The sequence below is a fragment of the Haliotis rubra genome, unplaced genomic scaffold (genome assembly GCF_003918875.1).
Source record: "Haliotis rubra isolate DU_JTF1 unplaced genomic scaffold, ASM391887v1 Scf5, whole genome shotgun sequence".
NCBI classification, from domain to species: Eukaryota; Metazoa; Mollusca; class Gastropoda; order Lepetellida; family Haliotidae; genus Haliotis; species Haliotis rubra.
In genome coordinates this window covers 2122262-2135554 of record NW_025767190.1, presented here as the reverse complement: position 1 = coordinate 2135554, position 13293 = coordinate 2122262, and positions in this window count along the sequence as shown.

Below are 13293 nucleotides of genomic sequence, written 5' to 3'. Positions count from 1 at the left end.
TATTACACCACCGGTGCCGTCTGGATACATCGGAAATAGTGAGTCAGTGTAATTTTACGCCGCCCTCAACAATATTCTAGCTATATGGCGGCAGTATAAATAAATAATTGAGTCTGGACCAGATAATTCAGTGATCAAGAGATACGATGACATGTGTCTACCAAGTCAGCAAACCTGACCACCCGATTCCGTTAGTCGCCGCTTATCCTATTGGAGTAACACTATTATCGTATTGTCTTTAACGAAGCAGGACTATGGTGTAACACTATATCGTATTGTCTTTAACAATGCAGGACTACTGAGTTACAATATATGGCATTGTCCTAAAAAAAGCAGGACTATGGTGTAACACTATATCGTATTGTCTTTAACAAAGCAGGACTATGGTTTAACACTATATCGTATTGTCTTTAACAAAGCAGGACTATTGGGTAACACTATATCGTATTGTCTTTAACAAAGCAGGACTATTGGGTAACACTATATCGTATTGTCTTTAACAAAGCGGGACTATTGGGTAACACTACATCGTATTGTCTTTAACAAAGCAGGACTATTGGGTAACACTATATCGCATTGTCCTCAGCAAATCAGGACTATGGTGTAACACTATATCGTATTGTCTTTAACAAAGCAGGACTATTGGGTAACACTACATCGTATTGTCTTTAACAAAGCAGGACTATTGGGCAACATCGTATAACAAAGCGACTATTGGGTAACACTATATCGTATTGTCTTTAACAAAGCAGGACTATTGGGCAACACTATATCGTATTGTCTTTAACAAAGCAGGACTATTCTAAGAATAGTAATAATGTCCTATCGTTTTATACCCAATACGTCATATCGCCATATGGGGCTGCACGCATTATGAGATTTGGTTACTGAGTTTAGTTTTAAACATTTCTTGAGCTGGGTGGATGGGGTCAAGTGGTCCCTCAAACATGGTGTTTGCAAACGCACAATTACTCTTGTTATGTTTGTTACGAAAGATAACCAAAAGAAACCAGAATGAGAACTATATATATATATAGAAGGCTCCACAACCGTGTACCTACTTACCCAGCTACAGAGGAAAGTATGCACTTGGTGGGGGACCATTACCTTGGAGAAATATTGAAGGTTGGTGGCCAGAAATCGATATCTATATGAGGAGAAAATCGTCCTTTTTATGATCGATGTATGAAGGATAAATATCATTTTCACTTTTATGTGCTAATTTTTTGCTATTGGACTTAAATATTTACAAAGGACCTGCATAACTAGTGTAAATATACATACTTATAAAATAGCGCATATGATCCTGAACATAGCAAATCAGCAAACATAGCAGTCCCGGACTATGATTATCTTATATCATCCCAAACTGGCCCCTCCACAGGAGATCGTATGGGTGACATCAAGTCATTCCTAAAAGGCGATATCGCTGTATGTTCTGTAACCTTTATTTTGGGGGTTAAATCTCAATAATGGACTAAGTAATCTCTCCCTCACACCTCTTACATGCTCCAAATGTTCAACCACACTCAGGGAATAAACAACTACATCATCAAGATATGTTAAGATCTTTTCCAGATTGCTAAAAAGTGTCATTGTTGTGATCAATCTCTGTAATGTTGCAGGAGCTCCCTTTAAGCGAAATGTCAATTTGTCTTCAGCGTTCCATGCGTGTTATCAGAGGCGACTAAAGGGATCGGGTGGTCAGGCTCGCTGACTTGGTTGACACATGTCATCAGAGGCGACTAAAGGGATCGGGTGGTCAGGCTCGCTGACTTGGTTGACACATGTCATCAGAGGCGACTAAAGGGATCGGGTGGTCAGGCTCGCTGACTTGGTTGACACATGTCATCAGAGGCGACTAAAGGGATCGGGTGGTCAGGCTCGCTGACTTGGTTGACACATGTCATCAGAGGCGACTAAAGGGATCGGGTGGTCAGGCTCGCCGACTTGGTTGACACATGTCATCAGAGGCGACTAAAGGGATCGGGTGGTCAGGCTCGCTGACTTGGTTGACACATGTCATCAGAGGCGACTAAAGGGATCGGGTCGGCGGTCAGGCTCGCTGACTTGGTTGACACATGTCATCAGAGGCGACTAAAGGGATCGGGCGGTCAGGCTCGCTGACTTGGTTGACACATGTCATCAGAGGCGACTAAAGGGATCGGGCGGTCAGGCTCGCTGACTTGGTTGACACATGTCATCAGAGGCGACTAAAGGAATCGGGCGGTCAGGCTCGCTGACTTGGTTGACACATGTCATCAGAGGCGACTAAAGGGATCGGGCGGTCAGGCTCGCTGACTTGGTTGACACATGTCATCAGAGGCGACTAAAGGGATCGGGTGGTCAGGCTCGCTGACTTGGTTGACACATGACATCAGAGGCGACTAAAGGGATTGGGCGGTCAGGCTCGCAGGCTCGCTGACTTGGTTGACACATGACATCAGAGGCGACTAAAGGGGCGGTCAGGCTCGCTGACTTGGTTGACACATGACATCAGAGGCGACTAAAGGGATTGGGCGGTCAGGCTCGCTGACTTGGTTGACACATGACATCAGAGGCGACTAAAGGGATCGGGTGGTCAGGCTCGCTGACTTGGTTGACACATGTCATCAGAGGCGACTAAAGGGATCAGGTGGTCAGGTTCGCTGACTTGGGGGACTATGTATTCAGCAGCGTACGATATTGAAACATATTGTTAACGCGATATCTCATGAACTGTTGTACTCAATGTCTTCAAATTTGGTGACAGCCTACATTGGGGGATTACGCAGATACCAGTCGACATGGGTGACCTTGACCTTATTTTCAAGGTCAGCAACGACACTTTGAACACTTTTCAAACTCCTATTAACGCGATATCTTATGAACTGTTGTACCAAATGTGTTAAAATTTGGTGACAGCCTATATTGGGGGATTACGCAGACACCAGTTGATTTGGGTGACCTGGACCTTATTTTCAAGGTCACCACGACAATGAACACTCTTCCAATTCTTGTTAACGCGATATCTCATGCACAGTTGTACCCAATGTCTTCAAATTGGGTGACAGCCTACATTGGGGGATTACGCAGACACCAGTTTATTTGGGTGACCTTGACCTTATCTTCAAGGTCACCACGACACTTTGACCAATTCTCAAACTTATTTAAACGCGATATCTCATAAAACATTGCACCCAATGTTTTCAATTATGTTGACAGCCTACATCGGGTGATTATGCAGACACCAGTCATTTCAGGCATCTTGTATGTGACCAAAAAAAATATAAACTAGTAAATATAGATTTTTTATTCTTTAGCGGCGGGGGACATTGCCATATCAGTGGCAAACACTTGGGTTGTTTTTTTTTGTGTTTTTTTATTCTGTCAGTTCCTGTTGGTAAAACACCCACACCGACTTGAACCTGTCCGCAGACACCTGTTTCGCTTCCGAATACGATCGCTGCTGCTCCTCAGATAATGTAGTGAAAAATCTCTTGGCTCCCCCCCTCGAGAGCTAGATGAGTGCATGTTATTTGCTTTACTTCCTTAGTGATTTTTCAAACGTCGAAACATTTTCCAGTTGACTCAAATCACTCTCAATATCAACCTATTCAAACTTCTCGAAATATGCTACTCGGGCACTAGAAACGTATAAGTGATGAGGATCATTAGCATTCAATAGGCTTCCGGAGCCGCAAGCTTGCTGTGAGAAGCTATGAAAATAGGGACTGGGTGGTTTCAATTTGTATTCTTGTTTATCATGTGTCATGAGTTGAGTTGAGTTCGTAATAGTGTTACGTGTTGATTAAGGTTAATCCTGTAATTAATAACAGAGCTCAATTGTGAAATCTGAAAATGTCCACCACAAAGTCAAGGAGCTAATAACACGTTAAAGTGAAACATTTGGTTTTACAGTCGAAAAAGACTTTACAATGGGTCAAACAGAAACAGCAGCAATAAAATACATGCGCTTTTATACAGATTAGGCGTTTACGAATGTCCAGCTTTTGTCACAGCTGAATATCTTGAATTACTTACATATTCATTGGTTTGCCGCGGGAAAAAGTGTTAAAAGCAAGCCAAAAATGCGTTTAGTGATAGTATCCCGTCCGCTTTGGGCAAACAGAAAAGCTGATTTGAACACTACGTTCCTTGTAGATGTGGGCGCCATGTTTGTAAACACGCCTCGTGTTTCAATATCGTCATCTGTAGAACTGTTTAACAATTGTGATTAGCAATAAATCCAAACAAGATTTGTTAATTATACTTTTTAAACACTCAACAGTCCACATATTGTATCGATCTCAGTTTAGTTCAAGTAAGCTACTGGGGACCAGAGTATGGCACTTGCATCGCATGGTTTTACACAAATATGTTGCATAAAGTTTTCAATGTGAACATCCTACCACATATAAAAGGGTCGGTTTTTAATATCAGGAATATATTACTGTTATCTGATGCAACCGCGGGCTTCTTTTGAAGATGAAATTCAATTGCGACATTCCTGATGCTCCGGATATTACTATCTGGGGTCGGGAAATAGGCAAACAGAACACAAGTCAGGTCAAAGAAAGGCCCCAAAATGACCCTTGTCTCGTATTTTTATGGGTACAACCAGCCCACTATACACTGCTAACTGCAGAGAATCGACAACTTAAACAAGCTTCTAACATCGGAGTACTTTTTACCGGAAGGACAACGCAACTGTCACTAGGTCAGAGTTAGGACAATAAACAACCAGAGCCTGGAAGGGAGGTCACTCTACATTATTACCTGTCAAGGTCACCACCGAGATCGATAGTGTATGAATGCCTCAATCAAATTGCTGCTACTTGCAATAAACACCAATGCCTTCAGTGACATTACTATCATATACACAGTATAAACATACACACCAATGGCCCCATATACTTCATAGGTTACCGTGTTAAAAGGTGTATAACTTGTTTACTGTTGTCTATAGTTGTCTGACGTATTCATTTATTAGAAATCACTTCAACAAATGTTTTTGCAATTATGGAGGTATAAACGCTAAAAATGATCCATGCTCACCGAAGCTTCATCACGTTCACACATGAACTGTTTGTACTGTTCAGTGCCAACCACTTCCCTGTCTTATCTCACATCCCTAGCAACCACGCCTTGTAGTAAGAAGCGACTTTATTGATTGGGGGTTTCATACACGCTGTTGGTGTTGCGTGTCATTGAACGATTTCAAACCAATTTACCCTCACGTTGAAAGCTTCCCTTTGCTATCCCATCTCAATCTGACCAATTGTCATGCAAATATCATTTGCAGTATGACTCATATTAAATGTTGATTTGTTGAGATTTTGGTCTTTTCAATGAATTTTACATCATGCATTTCCTTTTGTGGTTTTATATCTTGACTCGTCTTAAACGATGGTAAGTTTCTTTTGGTCGTCAGTTTATCTCAATGCTGAGAACGTGTACTCCATTTGGCACAACTGTTTGACCCTTTATATGTTGCACTTTAAGTACCCCAGACGGCGTTGAAAGCATCGAGCGTGGGCCAGTGCATTCTGTGTTGTTATGTCTTCCTAACAACTTACCTCATAGATTAGACATAACACAGCGCCTTCACACTCAAATAACACACTGCACCGCAACAGTCACTGCATGGGCAGATGTTGAGTATTTGATTGTTGACGTTAAAAGATGAAGACCACGTTCTGTTGTAACCAGATACCCTTGTGTATTTATGTACATTATTTACATCGTGTCTTGCAGGCTGATGCAGACACTGACTTGGATCAGAGACCACACTCTGCGTGGAGTTACTCGAGTTAAGTTTCAAATTAGCATGTTTAGGTTAGTTTAATCGTGTGTTGCTGTGTGTGTTATCATAATTATACCACCGCATGAACAATTTTATCACGTGGCCATGCCATCTTTGACTCCAGTAAAGTCAATACCGTTATCCTTGAGTCTCATCTCTCTACAAACTATTTCCGTCTGCGTTAATTTGGTTACGTATGTGCCGTTTCAGGAACGCCATGTATTACAACTATATTTTGTAGCTGCAATACAAATCACAAAGTTATCACAGAGAAGGTATCCCCCGAACGTGTTCCAGTTCCATTTACAAACGATGCAGCAACCTCCCGCGAAAAGCTTGACCTGCTTCTGAATTGATCCAAATGTGTCTTTCATCAATGGTGTCCAATCCCTACCCTGTGGTTCATCCTTGGATATATAACCTTTGGCCTACAAAATATTGACAGTTATGACAAGCTCCTACGCACGAAGAATTATCCACACATGAGGCTCAGTAGGCAATCAATATTTGCGGTCGTTTGCCAACAAACTACATGTATCTTCACGGGGAAGATGAAGGCAGTAGGACTATATTTTCTGGTATTTGATCACATCAATCTGCTAATATAGTGATTTGAACCATACGTTCCTCGTACGTAAAATAAAATAAAGTTACGAAAACATGTGTTTCAATATCGTCAGTAAGGAGTTGTTTAACAAATCTGATTAGCAATTAAACAGATATCAAGATTTGTTACTTTCACTTTTAAACACTCAGCTGCCCACAAATGTTCCACCACAGACTTAGTTCAAGTATTCTACTGAATATCAGAGTATGGCACTAATACAACATTGCATCAGATGGTTTTACAAAAATATGTCACATAAAGTGTTCCGAAATCAATATGAACATTCTTCCGTTTATAGTCAGTTCTTTTTATAGCTGGTATATATTTCTGTCATTATGTGTAACCGTGGTCCTTCATTTGCAGATGAAATTCCTTCGCGACAGCCCTGTTGCTCCAGATATTACAATCTGAAGGCAGAAATATCAGCGAAGGGATCAGAATGCAAATATACTGACACCGGGTTAATTGCATAGGTTTATCTGGATGAAAAAATGCATTTTATTGAGCCAAATAAACAGTTCTAGGATTTTATCAATCGGAATAGACATTGATAAAAAGCTGCGATGGGTTATATTGATTCTGTCTGACGCCAAGTAAGGGCCTATTAAGACTGCTTACTAGCACGTCCGAGAGAAATCTCGCGTGATTCATCGTAGACCGAGACGTATCACGTGAATAGTCTCAGCCAATCAATTTTTGCTGTTACTACTGACGTTAGGATAAGCGAATCTAATACGCATAGCCCTGAATAACGTATTATTTGATTCAGTGATTGTATCAGTTAAGCTTATGAAAATAAGATCACTTTTCATGAAAGTAAATGAAAATTAATTCGCAGAACTTCCTATATGTACATCGTTTTTATGGTTCTCGTTTTCGTGTGTGAATTACTCTCAAGATGCGATGCAATCATTACGATATTTGACAACCAACTTATGGTTCCAAATACTTCCATAAAAACATACACAAAAAGTTAGTAGACGACAATGTCTGTAATATCACTGGTTTCGTTTGGCGTCATACGTGTTTTCAAGTTCATCTTTACCAAAATAGAAACACATGCTCACAATTTCATGCCAAAAAAATAAGAGAAGTAGAAAACTTCTAAAACGCACTCGTAATAATCGCATAGAGTAATACGACATAATTGTGATAGAGATTTGCTCCGGGAAGCTAACGAACAATAAACGCGTATCTTTAGATCCACGGTTTAACTTGAAAGAGCATCGAGCAATCATCCGAGGAGTTCAAAGACAAGAATGAAGAGTTACCTGCCCCTTATCGACGTTTTACGCTTACATCAGTCATAATCACAATTGGACCATTGAGCTTTATGTCGGTCGGTGTCTAGCCCTCAGGATGGGAAGTTGTCAGATGTTATTATGACCGAAAACAGTGTAATTGCTTTGTTTGCGTTCGTTGTATGCAATATGGCGGTGGAGAGTTGCATCACCCGACGTTATCTGGGTTGCTGAGATTGTGTCCAAACACTGCTGCTCTGATGCAGGTCGGCACAGTGGAATTATAGGCTTAGCGCTAAATATGTACATATATCAATCTCAAGAGCGGGGTTGTAAACGGTAGCATAAAGTGTATAAAGTAGTTTTATTATATATCTGATCGGAAGTGAGGCGTCATCATATTTAAACTGGTTGATATGAGGTTTGTGTATGTACACAAACCGTAAGTCTTACAACGGTCATGACTAACTTGCGAGAGAAGATGGAGGTTTACTAAAGTGAAGGGCGCAGATGTTATAGATGTTGGACCCAGCAACAGAGAGGGCCTCCGTCCGTACCAACACCCACAAGAGAGGGTCTCCGTCAACATACGAAGGTTTACCTACAGTGAAGGGTATAATGTTATAGATGTTGGACCCAGCAAGAGAGAGGGTCTCCGTCAACATACGGAGGTTTACCTACAGTGAAGGGTATAGATGTTATAGATGTTGGACCCAGCAAGAGAGAGGGTCTCCGTCAACATACGGAGGTTTACCTACAGTGAAGGGTATAGATGTTGGACCCAGCAAGAGAGAGGGTCTCCGTCAACATACGGAGGTTTACCTACAGTGAAGGGTATAAATGTTGGACCCAGCAAGAGAGAGGGTCTCCGTCAACATACGGAGGTTTACCTACTGATGTTATAGATGTTGGACTCAGCAAGAGAGAGGGTCTCCGTCAACATACGAACGTTTACCTACAGTGAAGGGTATAGATGTTGGACCCAGCAAGAGAGAGGGCCTCCGTCAACATACGGAGGTTTACCTACAGTGAAGGGTATAGATGTTGGACTCAGCAAGAGAGAGGGTCTCCGTCAGCATACGGAGGTTTACCTACAGTGAAGGGTATAGATGTTGGACTCGGCAAGAGAGAGGGCCTCCGTCAACATACAGAGGTTTACCTACAGCGATGATGCGCTGGAGAGTTGCATCACCCGACGTTATCTGGGTTGCTGAGATTGTGTCCAAACACTGCTGCTCTGATGCAGGTCGGCACAGTGGAATTATAGGCTTAGCGCTAAATATGTACATATATCAATCTCAAGAGCGGGGGTGTAAACGGTAGCATAAAGTGTATAAAGTAGTTTTATTATATATCTGATCGGAAGAGGGGCGTCTTCATATTTAAACTGGTTGATATGAGGTTTGTGTATGTACACAAACCGTAAGTCTTACAACGGTCATGACTAACTTGCGAGAGAAGATGGAGGTTTACTAAAGTGAAGGGTGCAGATGTTATAGATGTTGGACCCAGCAAGAGAGAGGGCCTCCGTCAACATACGAAGGTTTACCTACAGTGAAGGGTATAGATGTTATAGATGTTGGACTCAGCAAGAGTGAGGGTCTCCGTCAACATACGAAGGTTTACCTACAGTGAAGGGTTATAGATGTTATAGATGTTGGACCCAGCAAGAGAGAGGGTCTCCGTCAACATACGGAGGTTTACCTACAGTGAAGGGTATAGATGTTATAGATGTTGGACCCAGCAAGAGAGAGGGTCTCCGTCAACATACGGAGGTTTACCTACAGTGAAGGGTATAGATGTTGGACCCAGCAAGAGAGAGGGTCTCCGTCAACATACGGAGGTTTACCTACAGTGAAGGGTATAAATGTTGGACCCAGCAAGAGAGAGGGTCTCCGTCAACATACGGAGGTTTACCTACTGATGTCATAGATGTTGGACTCGGCAAGAGAGAGGGTCTCCGTCAACATACGAACGTTTACCTACAGTGAAGGGTATAGATGTTGGACCCAGCAAGAGAGCCTCCGTCAACATACGGAGGTTTACCTACAGTGAAGGGTATAGATGTTGGACTCAGCAAGAGAGAGGGTCTCCGTCAGCATACGGAGGTTTACCTACAGTGAAGGGTATAGATGTTGGACTCGGCAAGAGAGAGGGCCTCCGTCAACATACAGAGGTTTACCTACAGCGAAGGGTATTGAGGTTGCCATTGCCGCACAGGATAGGTATACATCCGGGTACTTCATTTGCGAAATCGAACTGCAGTTCCTGGTGTGAAGAGTGTATCGGTGCAAACCATACGTAATCGTTTACGAGAAGCTAGACATCGAGCCAGAAGACCCTATTTTGGCCCTGTGCTGCGACGACTACATCGACGTCGACGGTCCAGTGATGCAATAACCTTCGATTCTGGAATCTACAAACTTCTGGCGACGTGTATGGTTCAGTGACGAATCCCGGTCTGCTTCAGTGCCGTGACGGAAGAGTACGTTTCTATTGCCCAGAACTGTGTCAGAATGAGAACATTACAGTGTTTCCATGGCCTTCCAAATCGCCCAACCTCAACCCCATCAAGCATTTGCGGGATGACCTCAACCAACGCATACGTGAACGTCAACCGGCGCCCATTCATTAACGTAGACTTCAGGTAGGCTTAGCGCTATGGTTGTTTTGTGCAACGGCACCCTGGACGTTAGATCAACTGTAGCAGGCATTGCAAGACAAATGGGCCAGAATTCCGCTACACTTACTCAGGATGCCCCTACTGCAACACGTTGTGTGTACGGGCGATCGGTATGCTTGAAGCATGCAGAAGTCAGCGTATAGTCGCCAATAAAACAGGTTCCAATAACCCCCAAATGTTGAGGTTCGACCCACTTCGGTGAACAACAAGAATACAGAATCAATGGAACCGAATCTAGGCTCTACACGAAATCGAATTCAAACGGGGAAAGTGCTTCAAACGTCCATCAGTTAGGCAGCTGGTGTACGAGTTCCGGGCCAGGCGATTAGAAATCATCTACATGTTGCGCATCTCTATTCTCGATGTCCATGTGTAGAAATCATCATATTGCCAACAGACGTCGATGGAGTAAACAACGGTGAAAGTGGGGTAATCATCGTCAGTCACGTGTCATGTTTTCAGATGAGTCCCGATTTCCTTCCGTCTGAGTACATTTAGGCTCAGTGTTATTCGTTACACTGCTAGACTCAGTACAGTGTAACGAAAAAAACTGAGCCTAAGTTTACCTAGGCTGGATTCCATTGAATTCCTTGAAAGGCGTGGTCGTGCCTGGTGACGTCGAAATGAAAGTCAAGACAACATCAACCTATGCAATATAGATCTATGCTACTCAAAATGATTACTGATGGACTGCTAGTACACGTGGGTCAATGGAGATTGCGACTTTTATGCTTAATAACCATGCCTGCATACCCATGTGAGGGGATGAAGGGACGGACCTCGAATTTGACAATATATGGACATTGGGTTTGGGATAGGAACTGATTCCTCATATTGTTTACGGACGGTGAGATGTGCGATCTGAAAACCCAGGTTGACTTCATGACTCTACCGAGCATTACGGGTGTACGATTGGGAACTGTGTAAAGCTGTTGAATAGAAAGGATTACATATCAAATTCTGTAAATGTATTCTGAAGGTGAAATACAAATAATGCGGCAGTTCGGATGGAATTAGGAAGTTATCCGTTGTATATTTGTAGTTACGTAAGATACGTATTTAATACAAACCACTGGTTTAATTTGTTGAAAACAACGTATTGTTTTTTAAGTTAACTGTTGACCGTTAAGCACACTGTAATATAAGACATCAGATGACATATCCCCAATGTCTGATCCCATTCGCAAACGGACTTTGGGTACTTATGAAAACGAAATGTACCATAACATTGGTTGGCTGAGGCTGATAATTCGTTCATTATTTCAAACACCATCAACGTTGATCTGACATTTTTGTACAAAAAAGGCATCATGATCAACAGGTAAAGCTTTGTTTGTATAGTATGAAACATTCCGTCGGATATTGAATGTATTTAGATCCACTACATATCTACTAATCTAAAACACGTAGGAGGGCTGGTTGGTTAGTTGGACGTTTACCACCGCACTCAGCAATATTCCAGCTATATGGCGACTGTAAATAATCGAGTCTGGATCAGACAATCCAGTAATCAACAGCACGAGCATCGATTTACGCAATTGGGGGCGTAGGAGGGGGGGGGGAGAAATTCGTGTTGTCATTATTTTGTGGATTTCTTTATAGGTAGACAGAGTTTTAGGTATTATCAGCAATGAGTCAGCATTGTTAGTGTGTGTGCATATGCGTCTATACCATCAGCCTGTGTCAGTTTTACTTTTATCTCCTAATGCTGTGGTTCGGCAAGGAAACAATGTCCTTTGGTATGACCATTTATGAATGAAACTGAACAAGTTTAGTATACATTCATGGAGGCAGTCTTTTAGTGATAGAATTGAGATGGTGGATACTCCAGGATATAAGAAGACAGAATAGAAAAACAACTGTTGGATCCTGTATCCCTATATCTTCAACAAATGAAAAATGCACATAAATGTGAAATTATTTATTCTTAAAATTGCTTTTTCAGTAAAATAACAGACACTGCAAAGATGGCAACATTGGCCCAGATATAATTGCTCACAGATGATCACATCTTAATGTGGATATGTGTGCTTATGTCATCCTTCACATTTTGGCAACATTGTTGACACTATAAAATATAACAAAAGAATAATGCTGACACGTTGGGAATCAGGGCCCTTATTCTCGAAACGTTCCTAGCTCTACGAACTTCTTAAGCCCATTCTTAACAAATTGGCTACCATAAAAAATAAAAATTCTTAGGGCTAAGAACGTTTCGATAATAAGGGCCCAGGCACACAGCAATACTGTGATATAACCATATACTGCACATTGGTAAACTCCATACCATGATGGTGTGTACGTAGATAGACAGTGAGGTGATGCAGTAAAGGCAGTATCACAGGGATTGTGTTGGAAGAGAATTTTAACAGCAGGTTTTGCATGGAATCTAAAGCAAACACACAAAAATGACCTCCATCACCATCACCTCAAGTTCCCTCCCTTATTGAAAAGTGTCTTCAGTTATTTTGCAACATTGGTGAAGTCAGTGAGTGAGTGAGTGAGTTTAGTTTTACGCTGCACTCAACAATATTCTAGCTATATGGCGACGGTCTGTAAATAATCAAGTCTGGACCAGACAATCCAGTGATCAACAGCATGAGCATCGATCTGCGCAATTGGGAACCGATGACATGTGTCAACCAAGTCAGCGAGCCTGACCACCCTATCCCATTAATCGTCTCTTACATAAGCATAGTCGCCTTTTGTGCCAAGCATGGGTTGCTGAAGACCTATTCTACGCCGGATCACATTGGTGAAGATGAGACTGACTAGTTACCCCAGTGACATGTGGCTTTTAACTTGGAAGATTAGTAGGACAAGTTGTCTAGTGAAAACATAAGATTGTGCAGTCAAACAGAACACACTTTAGAAACATCACTCTCACTCAGATGGGTTTCCAGGAGGTGATGATGAATGTCCCCCCTGGAACCACACTGGTGTTAACCAGCCTCAACATCATCCCACAAGACAAGTT